This window comes from Polistes dominula, unplaced genomic scaffold (assembly GCF_049000335.1).
Source record: "Polistes dominula isolate Pdom_NZ unplaced genomic scaffold, Pdom_raw_medaka contig_77, whole genome shotgun sequence".
NCBI lineage: Eukaryota > Metazoa > Arthropoda > Insecta > Hymenoptera > Vespidae > Polistes > Polistes dominula.
The window spans coordinates 7,588,116-7,603,922 of NW_028301152.1; the positions used below are offsets into that span (position 1 = coordinate 7,588,116).

At 30.1% G+C, this 15,807-nt stretch overlaps 2 protein-coding genes across 2 annotated transcripts in view; one reads left to right on the forward strand and one right to left on the reverse strand.

Moving 5' to 3' along the window:
* The window catches only part of LOC107068912 (uncharacterized), a 44,642-nt gene extending 38,949 nt beyond the window's left edge, over positions 1-5,693 (reverse strand). The window contains exon 1 of the mRNA XM_015325755.2: positions 3,871-5,693. The gene's annotated coding sequence lies outside the window, so the exon portion shown is untranslated. The remainder of the gene's footprint in view (positions 1-3,870) is intronic.
* The window catches only part of Ror (tyrosine-protein kinase transmembrane receptor Ror), a 244,764-nt gene that overhangs the window by 100,226 nt on the left and 128,731 nt on the right, over positions 1-15,807 (forward strand).

The following is a 15,807-nucleotide window of genomic DNA, read 5'->3' on the forward strand; positions in this document are numbered from 1 at the left end:
ATTAAGATACCAAATTAATTACCACATTTATTGCTGCATACATATATATATATGAACATGCTGTTGGTTAATTGAATTCCATCGAAAATGCTCCTCTAATTGCAACGGAAAGTTTCTATCTTTGTCATACACGCTTTCTCGAGAAGCTTGCAGTACCTACAAAGTTCAACTTTTCTCTCTCTCTCCCTCTATCTTTCTCATTCTCTTTCTCTTCTAGTCCCTTCTAGTAAGGCTTTACCGAACTTTCGAGTTTGTAGAACTGAATCTTAAGTAGCGGACCCTCCAATTTAAACTTCGGTCACGATCGCTATCGTCCTGCCCTTGAATGCGGGTTAACTCGAGACGAATGATCTTCGAATCACGTGACACTTTATTTCCAAAATTTTCTATACAAAAATCCCAAAAATCGAATTCATGTACAATAAAACTACCCTTTGTCCTCCGCCTCCCAAAATATTCGAACATCAAAATACAATTTATTTCTGTGTAGAAAATGTTTGAAATAAAGTGTCACGTGATTCGAAAATCATTCGTCTCAAGTATATATATATATTACGTATTGTATATATATTATTAGTATTATTAGTAATATTATATATAGGTATATATTACATATTGTATATAGTATTATTAGTATTATTAGTATTATTAGTAATATTATATATATAATATTTATCAAGATTAATAAATAATTTATTGTTATATGTTTTAATTACTCTCTCTCTCTCTTTTACTATATATACATTATTATATACTAAATTAATAAATTATTATAGAATATTTTTATATAATTATAATTTATTCTGTTAACCAAAAAATCAAACTACAAATTCGCTTCCACTATGATATCCAAATGTTTTTGTGAATTACCGTATACTTTGTTCATTTTGTTTTTTTTTTAAAGAAGAAGCAAAGTTGAAAGAAAAAAAGTTTTCGCAATAAATTTATCGTCGTTCCTTCATCGTTATCGTAAAAAACATCGACAATTTCAAAGAAGTAAGTAAAGAATATATTTTCGTGAAAAAAACTCTTCGAGATCCCTAGGAATCTTATCCTAACGGATCCTTCCCCCTCTCCTGGACCCCCCTATCCATCACTTTTTCCCCTAACGATTAGAGATCGTGATGAAAACTTTATAGTTGGATCGTGTACTTACTTACTTTGGACGTTTCTTTTCAATCAAAATTTCATCTCTCATATTTCTCACCTTTTTTCTTCATATATATATGTTAATAAAAATCTTTTAGTTTTACTTTGAAATCAAATTTTTTATCGCGTTAAAACCAATTACTTTTTATTTTTAAATTATCTTTATTTATTTTTTTATAAATCAAAATAATTTTGTTTTAGAATGTGACTTAATATGGCATAACTTTTATTATATTTTTAATTATTTACTATTTATATTAATTAGTATTATATATAAATTTGTATTATGTATAATTATTGTATATTAATTATTTATTATTTAAGTTTATTATATCTTAAAGTTCATAAATTATTTATTTCTTTGATGAAAAAGAAAATAAACTAAAATAAAGAAATATCAAAGTTACTATTAGAAAAATAATATTTTTTTGAGAAGAAAATAAAAAGGAACAAAATTAAGTCATTTAATCAACTAATTAAAATTTCATACTTTTGAAACTGAAATGAGTAAATTGTGGATTTTTATGTATATTTTTTTATATGTAATTCCTTTTTTTTATAGGTAACATATTTCGTGTGTATTTTAGCAAAATATGAATTTGCATGTATATGAATGTTTAATTTTGTTCAGATTTTCATGTACTAACACAATTTGAAATGCAATTATAATACTATAGTATTTTGTAGATTGTTTATGTGATATCCATATTCTCGTAATTCACAAAAATTTGCACGTATATGAATGTTACATGGTTTTTTTTTCAGATATTTTCTTTTGAAAGGTATATTTTGATTATTTATCGTTCTGTATGTATAATAATTACATTTTTTTTAGATTGCACATGTATATTTTACACAAAATAGATATGCATATATTGCAGGTTACATTTTTATGTAAAAATTCATTTGAATGTGTAATTACTGTTTTATAGATAGCATATGGGACATTCTACGTCAAATCGTCCATTTTTTAACCCGACCCTTTTTTCGATTTTGCTAAAACTTTGTTATCATTTTCTATCCCATTGAAAATCCTCTCTGAAAAGTTTTACAAATTTTGTTTTTACTCAATCCAAAAAATATTATGAATTTTTCAAAAAAAAAAAAAAGATTTCTGATTCATATATTTCAAATTATTATTATTTTTTCAAATATTTGTTTCTGAAGAAGTAAAAGAAAAAACTTTAAAGTAATTTATTGGAGATATGATATTTGTTTATTTTGAGGAAAAAGAAAGAATAAAAATAGACGAGTAAAAATTAAAAAAAATAATTTCATAATATAGTTGTAAATAAAATTACATTCTCACTTTTAAATAACAATTGTTGTATTAATTTTTTCTTGTTCTCGAGTTATTCGTCATACTGCAAAAAACAATTATTCGAACATCTACGTACGTATGTATGTATAATATAAAAACACGCATATTATTTATAACTAGGAACGAAAAGAAGTTCAAATGACAAAAGAAAATATGAACAGCACAGAAAAAAAAGTAGGACGTAGAAAAAGCTTTCAGTCAAGCGTGTGTCCCGCTAACCACAAGAAACCTGACAATCATCGAACAGCTGACATAAGCGGTCGTCAGATAAAAATAGACCCTTCGAAAGAGAAAATTGTACACTTTTCTTTCACAACCCTGTGAAAGAAAGAAAAATACAAAATTAAAAGTAACATCAAAATTAAAATACAATCAAAGAAAAGAAAAACAAAATTAAAAGTTAAAAGAAACAGATAGGAACGAACCAAAATAATTGAAATCACATTTGAAAAAATCGATTCGAAATCTTCCGATCGTGCTCTGGATTTAAAAAGTGTGAAAGAAATAAAATATTTTTACGCCCTAAAAAAGAATGAAATAAAAAATAAAAAAGTAGAAGAAGAATCTATCTGCTACCCCACCCACTTTCTCCGCCTTCTACCCCTACTCCTCTCACTTCTTTCTCAACCTCTACAGTTCCCCCTTTTTTTTAAATCCTCTCTTCTACTATTTTATTCTCTCCCCTTTTTTCTCGAAATTTTTGTATTTTTATTTTTATTCCCAGTTCTCTTCCCTAGATCTTTCGTTCCTCCTACTTCCTCTCCCTTCCCCTCATACCACCTCACACTTTCTCTGCATTTTCTTCCTACCACGTTTCGATCTAAGAATGCGAGGTTAGCTACCTAGCTTCTTTCTGAACGTACGACAAATAACGACGGAGAAAAGAATGAATGGAGATGCCTCGAATAACGTTTGCTACGCGGTCCACGCGATCCAAGTGAGAACATGGTCTTTTCATCTCTCTCTTTTTCACCACACACACACATAAACACACAAAACTACACTCTATTTCATTCTCTCTCTCTCTCTCTCTCTCTCTCTCTCTCTCTCTCTTTAACTATCTCAAACTATCACTCTTTTTCATTCCTTTATTCCTTCACTCCCCTTCACACACGCGCGCGCACACACACACACACACACACTTTCTCTCTCTCTCTCTCTCTTTAATTCTCTTTTTAATCCTCTCTCATTGTATTTTCCTCTCTTTTTAATTCTTTCATTCTCTTTCTCTCTACATATACACAAACATGCATACACACATCCACACAATTTCTCCCTTTCTCTCTTCCTTTTTCTTTCTCACCCTTTTCTCTTTCTTTCTTTTTTACTAACTCTTCTTTCTTTCTTACTTTTTTATACCCTCTAACTTTCTTTTCTCTTTTATTTGCTATGTTACCCACCTCTGGTTTCGTAGGAAAAGAAGAGCAAGAAATTGTCCAAAGACTTCACCTTCCGGCCCACTTTTTTCGCGAATGTCACTAAATGTCTCCTTTTTTATCACCCAACTTGGAATAGAAGACAAGATATTTCTTCAACTTGTATCTTCTTCTTCTTGTTTTTATCTTCCTTCCTATATGTTTTTATTTTTTTTTTTGTATTTATACACTGTGTCTCAATCCTCTCCACGTGTTCGTTCTGCCCCCACTCCACCTCACTCCCCTACTCTCTCACACTCCGTTTCGGTTCTTACTTTTTCAATATTTTCACACGACGATCACTCCTAACAATTTTTTTGTCCCCCCCCTTCAAACTCCTCTTTTTCCCCACCTTCAAACCTTTCTCCCTATTCTTAATTTTCCCCTTTTTTTTTTATCCCGGGGTATAAACTCCCCCATCAGTTCTTTCTTCCCAATTCAACAAGCACCCTCTCTAACTTTCTTCCTTCCTTTCTTACTTTCCTTTACGTACTTTCTCACGTTTCTAATATTTTGTTGTTCTTTTACGAATCCACGCACGGGTGTGCGGAATTCGAAACGGGGTTCGATTAGTTCACCGGTACCCGCTTGGAGTTGGTCGGCATAACTGCGTTAGAGTGGACCGTTCGCTCCCGGTTTCTCCCTCTTCCTCTTTTATCCTCACTATTTCTCTCTCTCTCTTTCTCTCACACCTTCAGCAGCACACTTCTCTTGCTTACTCTGTCTGTTGGCCTCCTTTCTCACTCTAACACTCCTGTTTCCCTCTCTTCCTCTTTCGTAAACACCTCTACCCTCACCCCTTCTTCTTTTCTTCTCCTCATCATCCTCCACCTCTTCCTTTTCCTTCTTCTTCTTCTTCTTCTCTCCCTCCTCCTCTTTCTCTTTCTCCTACTCTTCGATCCAAACCCGCTATCTTACCGATCTAAAATTACCCCAGAAACGATGAACGTCGCATTCTCCGTCTCTCTCTTTCTCTATTACTGTTTCGTTCACTCTCTCTCTCTCTCTCTCTCTCTTCCTTTCAGTTTATCTTTCTTTCTCTGTCATTCTATTATTTCTCTCTTTCTTTCTCCAACCTCTTCTTCTTCATACTCCTTCTACAATTCCTACGATTCCTCTGATTTCTCCTTCTCCTCACTCACCCTTCATCTCCCCTCGCGAGCTTTTCATCGCACATGCGTTTCCAAAAGCGAATACACCGGGGTGAGCGACTCGTTTCTTCTCTTCTTTTAACCATCCCTCTCCTCCCTCTCTTCCCTAACCCCTAAGCTACTACCTTCTCCATTCCTCTTTTACTCACACTCATACTCTCTGTCTTTGTTTTTTTCTCGGTTTCATCTTCCCATATCTTTCTCCGAAATACTTATACACTTACTATCATCCGTAGATCATGTTTATGGTTATCTATATCTCGTTTTACGTTTAAAGGGAGTACACTAGTTAGAGATATATGGATTACTAGATCGTTGATCAGAAATATCGTTAGATCGAATTGCTTAACAGGATTACGAGATTGATCGTGGTAATGTTTGAGTTTGATAGGTTAGTTGAAAGAATGGTAATAGTACTTGAGAGAATTTTCTAACGTGATGATATGTAAGATGTATAATATAATGGTTCAAGATAAATATTGCAGTTGAAGTTGAAGACTAATAACACTTACTCTTTGAACCTTTTTACTCTTATGTCCAATATGGCTCAACATCAGTTTTTATTTCTGAAGATTCTTTGGTTAGTTTCACTGGACGTTTTTATTCTTAGAAAACTAATTAAATTGTTTTATTTTTATAAATAAAAATTTTAGTGTTGGAAGCTTTTATATAATTATTTTAATATAATTTTATACAATTTGAGTGTTGGAAAGTAATAATATTGCAATATTATAAGTTTCGAATTTTTACGTAAATTTAGAAATACATACATATATATATATATATATATATATATATAATAGAATTACATTTAATTTAATAAATAGATCTAATATTAATAAATGGATATAATACAATTTTTTGCAATATACGAATTAATTAAAATACATGAATGTTCGGATGAAAAAATTTTCATATAGTAAAAAATATTACAAAATTTTCTAGAAACGTTCAAAATATTACAAGATTTTTATCAATTTTGTTTATTATCGATCTTATTATACTTTTACTATACTTTTTTTTCGATACTATTACGTACCAGATGTAAATGAGTTTCTGATATCAATGTTTTTTTCAAACTCAGTAAACGATTATAAAATTGGTTGATAGTTTTTATTCGTATTAAAATATTTATTTATTCACTGTATGTACTCCGTCTGTTGGTTTTGAAAGTTGAAGAAAAATAGAAAGGAAAAGAGGGAAAAAACGGAAAATTTTTCCACAAACATTGATATTATCCATATGGGTTTTTATATAGATAGATTCTAAACATTTAATCGTATAAATTTTCTACAAAAAAAACGAAGAATTCCCTTGAATCGTTTGGAAACACAAACCTTTCCTGAATGATTTAATGATTTGAGTATATTTTTTTTTCTTCCATTACTCTTCACATATTTCTATTTCTATCTATCTGTTCCTAACAAAATTCGTTATGTTTGTCTAAATCTACGATTGTTTGAGATCATAATGACGCAGTATATAAAATACATCAGCGTTATTCGAATACTTTAACAAAAATTCAATATTTTTAATTATTAAACGTAAAACAAATAATCAAATCGTCAAATTGAAATTTGAAATATAATATGTTACCTTTCTCTTTTTGAAATTTTATTTGATTTTACAAATATAAGTGTAAATATTTTGTTTTATTTTTTATAATAATTTATTATATCATTGATTAAAGATTAATTTAAAAAAGTAGATTTTGATTTCTTTAAAAATATAAAAATACATTTTACGATATTGTTTTATTATTATCTAATTATATATATTTAGTATTATCTATTATTTAAACATATATTTAAGTAACTAATATTTGTGTATTTAATAATAAGAAATATTATTTTCGTTAGAAATCGATAATTTGATCAATTATTTAACTTGTTACGATATAATTAGGTATATATGAATCTTTGTTTTAATGGATTGTAAAATAATATCTGTATTACATTCCACTTAATCACCTTTGCTCTTTTAATACTATCACTATTACTAAAGCCCTCTATTACATTTATTATTCGTAATAGTAATATAATGATGATAAATGATTAAATAAAATTATGATAATGTATTAATATCATTATCATTATTATTACGATTATTACTATCATCATTATACATAATATTATAATTCAAAATATACTAGTTATATTATAGTATAATTCAAAATATAAAGTTGTATATTTAGTATTAGTAGTATTAGTATTAAAGAACTACGCTAAATGAATTTTTCTATGACATTTGTAAAAACTTTGATATTCTAAACATTCCAGCATCAATATTATTACGAGGAACATATATATAAAAACAATATAAAATATATTTTCAATTTATTTTTCTACTAAATTTGTAAAATATTCCGATATACTAAACATTCGATCAACAATAACATTACAAACAAATCTACTGAATTTTATTAAAAAACGATTGAGAAACGCTGAACTATATAGCTATATCCTATAAATTTCTGTTCAACGTTTCACGCGTCATAAACTTATGAATGGGAAAAGAGAACTCGAGAAACGCTTCTTGAGCGTATTCATGCTTTTGTCAATGCAAAGATGGCGGTGATCAAGTTCATTGAATAGTGAACATAACTATCGTCAAGGATTTTGTCGATTAAAAGAATGCTTGCTGATCGTTTTATCGATCCGTTTCAACACATTTGACATAAATTTTCTACTAATGGTTCTCAAGTACATACACGCACACGCACACACACACACACCACACCCACAGATAAGTATGAGAGAGACAGAGCGAAAACAGAAACAGAAAAAGAAACAGATACTTTAAACTTTCAACAACATTATTTTCTAAGATTATACACTCACTCTCATAGCAAGTATCTAAATATTACTAATTTTGTCAAGTCTTCAAGAAATTCGTTCAGTATGTTCCGGAATAAATTCGTGACTTTGGTTGCACCTGTCGTCTTTATTTCCATCCTTTTCTAACTACAGTCTTTCTATTTCTGTATACATATTTTGTAGATAAATTTAATGTTTCTTAAGATGATTCTGAACTATTTAACCCATTTCTATCATAATAGAGAATAACAAATTATGAATTTGTTCATATTGAATATAGTTTAATTTTATATATTTAAAGTTAGAATTATATATATTTATAATTCTATTAATATTAAATAATTTTTGTAATAATAATTAATATTAAATAAAATTATTAAAAAATTAATTAAACATTTCAATATAGTAGAAATATTTAAGGTTTGTATTTTTTTGTATTATAATTATTAAATTTTTAAAATAAAAATCAATTGTGTGTGTGTGTGTGTGTGTATATTGTTAACATTTTCTTTTTGTTTTCATTTGATGTATTTAATAGAATTTTTTATATCGAAAAAAGTATTTGTTGTATAACTTTTGTATATTGTATATGAATGTAAAATACTTTGATTATGGTGATTTAAAAAATTAAGATTTTTAATTGCTTTTGATTATAATTATCGTGAAAATTAAACGTTTGCATACGCTTTGATGATAGCAATCAGTATAGTTACGTATACTTATGCGACATTGATTCAAATAGGTTAATTATCGTAAAAGAGACATAGAGATTGAATATACAATGGTGAACAGAAGTAGTATTGGCATAGATTAAATTTTATCATAATAATCTTTGATTAATTTGTAACAAGTGTGGTATAAATTATTTAATTTCTTTTTTTTTATAAAATAAATTATATTTTATTTGACTTTGTCAAAAATAACGAATGAATAATTTCAGTTCTCTCATGATAAAGAGAAAGAAATTGATAAAAAATGGTTCGAGAAAAGAATGATGAAGAAGAATTGGTGTGGTTGAAAAAATTCGATCCTTAACGTCACGTAAAACATACATTAAACATTTATACATTAATAAATCATTTTAAATATTACCAACAACTTATCATTCATATAAAAAAACATTTGATTTTTATTTTTGTTATCAGTAAAGAATTGTCTCGTCAAAATTCGGTCTCGATTTATCAAATTCATTGGACGATCGAACGTTTTCCTCACAACTTTGCCAAAAACAACGGGTGAATAATTTCAGTTCTCTCGTGATAAAGAGAAAGAGATAGATAGATAGATAGAGAGAGGGAGGGAAGGTTTGAAAGAGGAATGAAGAGGAGGAATTGGTGGCGTCGAAAAATTGCATCCTTTACGTCACGCCACAGAAAATGCATATGCATATCCGCTCCCACGTAACACACTAGAAAATGCTCGTCCTCCGCAGGCTATGCTGATGCCGACGATATTTTTGCGAGCACCTAAATAGGAAGGCGCACCACAGTCACCAGTAACACGCGCGCACATGACTATTTCCCAGGACCTTTCGTTTCCTCTTTCTAACGCTATATTGTATTCTACTATCTCTCTTTCTTTCATTCTCAAAGTGAAAGAGAGTGAGTGCTATTCGCTCTGCTCAGAGTTTTAATTAACCGGTTTGTTTGTTTGCAACAGTTTGCCATCCCTAAACTTTCACATACAGCCACACACACCTACGCGCAGACACGAATTATTACTAGAACTGGTTTTTATCATTTTTTTTTAATTATTGTTTTACTGTTCTTTGATATCGCATTAATTAATTTACAAGCACACTTTTGGATTTTATCAATTATTCGATGTTACATATTTGTAATTATTGTAACAGTGGATTTGGTAAATATATTAGAAATTATGATTTTATGATTATAATTGAAGGTTGTTTTAAGTGAGTAAAGAAAAGTAATTTTTGAATTTTATTTTTCGGAATTAATGGTACACTTTATGACGTTTTTGATACTAGAAGATAGGGGACAAAATTGAATTCGTTAATAAATAGTATATCAAATCATTCCTATGACAGTTTTAGTGGTGCATTAAAAAATATATAACTCTATTTAAAAAATTGAAATTGATCTTCATGTTACCTTAACACCTCCACCCACAAAAAAAAACTAATAATATCAGATAATGTGCACCCCCTTAAACCATTCAACTTTTGTCTAACACATTTTTGCTATCATCAACAGTTTCAAAAATATTTAAGTGGATCAATTTAAATGGGACACCCTGTATATATACTCATATCTCTCTCTATATATATATATATATACAGATTAAAAACTCGCCAACAGCGAAATTACATTTTTTTTCCGAGATACCGTGTCATACTACCTTCCCCTATCTTTTTCCAACCCCCATAACTCTCAACCTATTTCTACTCTTTCCAAACTCCCTCCCCCTCCCTCCTCCCCGCCCTTTAACAAGAGCTACATCTCTCTTCGTATAAAATAATAACGAAAATTGAGTCGATCTCCCCTGTCAATGTTTAACGACGAGTCGCATTTTCCTCTACCAATAGGAAAATCGTTGTCGCCATTGTCATTGTCGTCGTAGTAGTTAGTCGTCGATGAAAAATACACACGATGAAAAATATATCGCGAACGCTGATTAAAAACCTGCGTCGATGAAACAACAACAACAAAAACAATTAAAAAAAGGAAAACAACCTTCCCAAAAATATGCTTTTGTATTTTTCTTTTTCTTTTTTCTTCCTCTCTCTCTCTCTCTCTCTCTCTCTTTCTCTTTAGACACACGCTTGATGAGTTTTCCTCTCGTTTTCGTCTTGCTAGTTTTATTTTTTTTCTTCCTATCTCTGTCTGTCTCTCTTTCTCTGTCTTTCTTTCTTTCGATTTCTTTTATTGTTGTTTTTTTATTTTTTTTTATTTTTTTATTTTTTTTTTAATCAAGAGCGGCACAATTCTTTCTATGGAATTTTTAAAAACGCCTTCCGAACGATGCCGAGAGGTATTTGGAATATTTAACGCGAATTAAATCGTATTCGTTCTTTCCCCCCTTTCTATGTGTTCGTACCATATGTGCGTGAATATGCGTATTCATTTTTTTCTCCTATGTGTTCGTACTTTTATTCATGATCATTGATATGTGTATACACGTGTACGTATAGGATTTGTATTTGAGTATGTGTGTTAATATGTATGCGTACGGGTGAGTATCTGAGACTTAAAGTTAGAATTAAAATTAGTGTTTGAGAGAAAATGAGTGAAACAAAAAGAGTTAAAAAGAAAAAGACAAGGATAGAAGGAAAGAGAGAGAAAGAGAGAGAGAGAGAGAGAGAAAGAGAGAAAAACAAGATTATTCGTTTCATCTACGAGATCCGTGAGTTTTGTTCATCTCGTTGAACGTGAGCGGGCACGGAAACAACGAGTTAATTAAACTTTCAGTCGGCAGACAGGAAAAACGCAACAATTTTTTCTTGTTGATCGATATTTTTGTGATAGGCGTGAGTCTCTATTCTCTTTTTTTTCTTTTTTCTTTCTGCAGGATACTCAGGATTGCTATGAATATTTCTCTTCGTTATTTTTATTTCTCCTTCTTCCTACACTAACTCTTTCTCTCTTTCTCATTTTTATTCTTTGTCTTTTTTTATTTTACTTTTCTTTCGTTTCGTTTGATACGCAACTCGTTCTACGCAATGAATAATCGAACATCCGAGTCGAGTTTCTCAGGTAATTAAAAAAACGACAATTTCGATGGTGATAGAGAAAAAGAGTATCAAAAAGAATGAGTGAGAATGAGAATGAAAATAAGAGAAAGAGAAAGATAGAGAAATGTTTCATCTCGTTCGTCTCATCCTTCCGAGTTTTCCTTTCGAAAATCAACAAGGATCGATCGATCGATTTTATCTTTTCAAGCAGCTCTCCCTAAGTCAACGACAGCTTGCGTTTACTGCTAGACGTTCACGTTCGTTCCATCATTCCATCGTTTCTTCGTTCGTTCATTTTGTTATTTCCATCGTTCACGGGGTAATTTTTCACGTGTTTCTTCGTAATTTCTTGACGGCTAACGAATGAAACACAGTTTTCATCAACTCTTTTAAAAACATTTTAAAAATGAAACATTTTATGGAAAAATAACGATAAAATCTTATATTTCATATTCGTTTATAAAATCTATTGGAAAATTGTTAATATAAAATAACAAAAGAATTTTAATATTAACAATTTCGGTGTGCACAGTGAGGTGATTTGAAATATTTTCTTTTTTATGTTTTAAAATTATATTACTATTATTAATATTACTAAATTATTCAATATATATATGTATATATTTATATATTGGGTTGGCAACTAAGTCATTGCAGATTTTTGTTTTACATCTAATTTAGTTTTTTGATAACAAAGATAAAAAATGTTATAAACGTGGCATTATGACATTGCCACATGTGTAAATGGTCATCAACAAAAATGGACAGTACCTAATTGAATAAACTTATATTTTCAAAAATTTGGAATTTTCATTCTTATTTAAAATCCGCAATTATTTAGTTGTTAGGAATTTGTAGCGTTTATAAGCTTATTTATGTTATGTTTTGAACATAGGTCTTCGTAGCTCAGGTGATTGAGCGTTCGTTCGGAAAGCGAAAGGTCCCGGGTTCGAATCCCGGTCTAATTAACAATGACTAGGTTTAAACTGTGTTTGTATATGTTCCTTTACAAGATGAACTAGTAAACAAGCGGTTGTAATGCTAAAGATTTTGAAGAAATGATGAAAACATGTGAAGGGAAGTGAAAAAGGAAAAATTGTGAACAGAGGATGGTATGGATACTATTTCAAAGCTTTTTACTAGTTTCTTGATTGGTTCATGTAATCGCACTTTTCAACCAAAACTTGTTTCTTAGACAGCTCAGATGGATGTAAGAGCAGTCGCCCGAAAATATCGAGCGAAGACCATTTTTTTTATATTTTAATTTTGTACTTTACGATAACTTCTATAAACTGTTGCAATTATAAAATTACAAATTATTAATTAATATAATAAATTAATATAAATACTTATTATAATTTATTATAATATAATTATTTATAAATTAATATAAATTATTAATTACAAAAACATATTGATACTTATAGAAATACATAAAATTAGAATTAATATAAACATATTAAAAAATTAAACAATATAAAATATGAATATATATATATATGTCTGATATACCTTAATTTTCGAACTAAGAAAAATTGGAAAAAGAAACTTTTGTTTTTTACTTTTGTATTAAAATACGAATAGACTTTTTTTTGAGGTCAATACAATACAACGAAATAAATGAGAACAGACTGGTTATATTTTTACGATCTATTTAAATCCAAGTTCATCTAGGGATTTATAAATAGACGTTTCAGCGATCAGAGTAAACATAAACAATGCTAGAAACTTGTATAATCTGTCTATGTACTTACGTAAGCATCGAGGTACAGATAATCAGAGACAAGGACAAGCGAAGATGTAGTAACACAGGACGTAGGTTTCGATCCACATGGCGCGCCATTAAGCACGGTGAGCCCTTACTATCGTCCCGGTCCAATCCCCGTCGATTTCAAAGCCAGTGAAATCCCGTGGGTACTACGAATCGGTGGCCATGCGACAAATTAACTTGAATCGCAACATCGGACTCTAGGACTCTAAGTGAGAGTGTGAGAGAATGGAACACACACACAGAGAGAGAGAGAGAGAGAGATGTTTTGTGTGATGCAATCCAGTGGGACAGTCGGCCCTTCTGAACTTTCCCAACCATCCGGACCAATAACCAACGCAGGACGTTTCGAGAGATCTCGTTAAACTAATTAAGCTCGATTGCCTTAACGATTTCCTCGGAAAACTTCATATTGGTTATATATTTCCTTTTACTTATTTTTCTTTTGTTTTCATAGTACAAGTAAATACAATTGATTGTTTGAATATTCGTGATAATAAAATTGAAAATTTGTATGCACGAAAAATATGCACAAAGTATTGGAAATTTATAATCATAAAATATGCAAATATGGTGGAATAATTAACATAGATTTATCGGTTGTCTCATTATTTCTTCCATTAATGAAATTTGAGAGACCTAACTTGTAATCTACTTCTATGTGTATAATAGATAATTTATTAATTATTTTTTTTATTTTTGACATAAATTAATTCAGCAATATTATTTTCAATAAAAATCTTAAATATAACGTTTGCTAATGTATATTAAAAAAATTTCAATTAGTAACAGTAATTCTATTGAACGTGTAATCAAACTTGTGGTATCATATAAACAATAAATTATAGATCACAGATGATAAATAAAAGAGCAGCAATCAAATTAAATAAAAAATGTAGTAAAAAATTTAAACATTTGTACATCCAACTTTTTGACTAAAATATACAAATAGTACGAAACGTGTAGAAGTAAAATAGGTTTAGTCACGTTTTGTAAAATTTTCTTTTAATTTTTAATTAAACTGTAGATTAAACATTATTAAATTGTAATAATTAGATATAATCGAAACAATATTAAAAAGTAGTAATATAAAATTATCAAGGATAGTTCTCCTTGTACTTTTATCGAGCTAATGTCAAGTAAGGTAGACATCCGCATTGAAATATTCATCGACGCAAGGTAATAAATCCGTCAGTGAAGCAACAGGTTAACACCAGAGAACGTTCTCCCCCCTTGATTCACTCCTTTCCCCTTCGTCGGACGAACTAATCGTGACGATAAATAATTGATTAAGCTGCCACGGCGAGTGGTACGGCTCGATACGAGAAAGAGATGAACGTTGGGAGTAAAGGAAACTTTCGATGAATTATCAATGATGTCTTCCTTCGGATCAAAGTCTAACTTCTTCTTACGTATTTGCTTTTGCGAATAAACGAACCGTTAAACTACCTAAATCAACATACTTTTGACAATGATCCAAAGAACATTTGTCATTATTATCACTAGACTAAACGTTTTTATGTCTTATTAATATTTCATTTCAATGTTTTTACCATTAACCCATCAGCTGTGGTGACTTCTTTGAAAAACGTGTACCTAAAAGTAGACATCAAATTTCTATTGGATTTTTGGGAAAGTAATTTCGTTTTTCTTTTGTAAAAATGAATACAATTTTCATTTCTTGAATTTCATAAACTTAACTTCTCCTCAATCTCACGTGCTGTTATTTGTCGGTTTGTATTAACTAATGCCTTTATTGTGTCAAGAAAAAACGAAATTAGTTTCCGAAAAACCCAATAATATCAATTCTAACCTAACATTTATTACAAACACAATACACAATACATCTTATCAAGAACCCCCTTTTTTCGAACTATTTTGTAAATAAATTAATGAATTATCGATACATAAAGAAAGAAGCAAAATTAAATAACGATAAAGACTGAAAATATGATCAATAAATACGCACGTATTAGAATTTTTTCGTTGTTCCAGAGATAACCGTGAAGAAAGAGAGAAAGAGAGAGGGTAGAAGTTTCGAGAGGGATGATGAGGAGGAGGGGATGTTATCAGCGGCTAACGAGTTTCCATTGTCCTCGAAGAGGCATCATAACAATAGGAAAAGCTCGTATTATTTCTAGAAGTCGAATCCAGAAAAGTTCGGTGCGCAGTTTGTTGAACTTGCACCACCTTCTTTCTCTGTCTCGTTTAGTTCTATCTTTTCTTCTTATTCTTTTTTGCTTTCCCCTTCATTCTCTTCTTCCTTTTTTTTTCTTCTTCTTCTTCTTCTTTTCCAAAGACTATAGCCATCTTGCGATTTTTCGTAGCTGTGTGGTGAGAAGAGGGTCGAAGGGATAGAGATGGGGTGGTTGCGATACTTAAGCCAAGACGCAGACAACTACCAAGGTAATCTCAACTAGATCCCACAAGAAATGTTCTAGGAGAAAACCAAGCTCCGAAGGAATAAGATTTCTTCTTTGTTGTGTAATCGTAAGG